The sequence below is a fragment of the Penaeus monodon genome, chromosome 33, assembly GCF_015228065.2.
Source record: "Penaeus monodon isolate SGIC_2016 chromosome 33, NSTDA_Pmon_1, whole genome shotgun sequence".
NCBI classification, from domain to species: Eukaryota; Metazoa; Arthropoda; class Malacostraca; order Decapoda; family Penaeidae; genus Penaeus; species Penaeus monodon.
The window spans coordinates 161,108-161,371 of NC_051418.1; positions in this window are offsets into that span (position 1 = coordinate 161,108).

Genomic DNA, 264 nt, shown 5'->3' on the forward strand with positions numbered 1-264 from the left:
TGAAGTTCAAGAAACTTATTTATTAGTATCGAAAATTCAGGGATTAGCTATTTCATCATCAGTAGAAGAACAAAGAAATTAAAATATGAACTTATTATTGATTTTCTTTTAATAGAACATTGTTGCATTTAAGAAAAATCTAGTTTAAAATTTTGGGGAAATCAGAAAGGGCCCTTTCTCGCTTAGGTCGTAGAGTAAGTTACTTTCCATTGCTACACTTAAAGGCACTGGAGTATTAATCTCTAGGAAGACTGATATAATGGG